The sequence below is a fragment of the Tupaia chinensis genome, unplaced genomic scaffold (genome assembly GCF_000334495.1).
Source record: "Tupaia chinensis unplaced genomic scaffold, TupChi_1.0 Scaffold143602_1, whole genome shotgun sequence".
NCBI lineage: Eukaryota > Metazoa > Chordata > Mammalia > Scandentia > Tupaiidae > Tupaia > Tupaia belangeri.
The window spans coordinates 454,304-454,741 of NW_006203448.1; the positions used below are offsets into that span (position 1 = coordinate 454,304).

Here is a 438-nt window from a genome sequence, read left to right on the forward strand (position 1 = left end):
TCTCATCTTTTTTTCTTTTTTTTTTTTTTTTTTTGAGAGATAACCTCTCCTCTGCTTTTGGGCTCCCTTTCTTTTTTTCTTTTTTTTTTTTTTTTGGAGAGGTTTTTGCTATAGGGTGCATGCACTTGCCAGAAAGACCGAGAAAGACAGACAGAAAGAGAGAAATCACCCCCTGGGGGGATGGTCACGCTGCAATCCCTTCTCCTTTCTCTTCTTGGGGTCTTGGGCACACATGCACATGCTCCCAGCATGAGTTTAAGCCACTGGGTCCGGGACTGGAACCGTAGTCTACTACATGGGAGTCCAGTGACATAGCCATAACGCTAACTGCTGGTCCCAAGAGCAGCTCCATTTCAACAGCGAAGCAGGGAAGACTTTATCTCAAATATGAAATTCAGTTAGTGTGGACGGCGGCCCCGTGTGTCAGGGAAAAAGCCT

The 438-nt window shown here is 45.9% G+C and overlaps 1 protein-coding gene across 5 annotated transcripts in view; it reads left to right on the plus strand.

The window, feature by feature from the left end:
• The window catches only part of VAV2 (vav guanine nucleotide exchange factor 2), a gene marked incomplete at its 5' end in the record, with an annotated part of 186,799 nt that overhangs the window by 173,699 nt on the left and 12,662 nt on the right, over positions 1-438 (plus strand).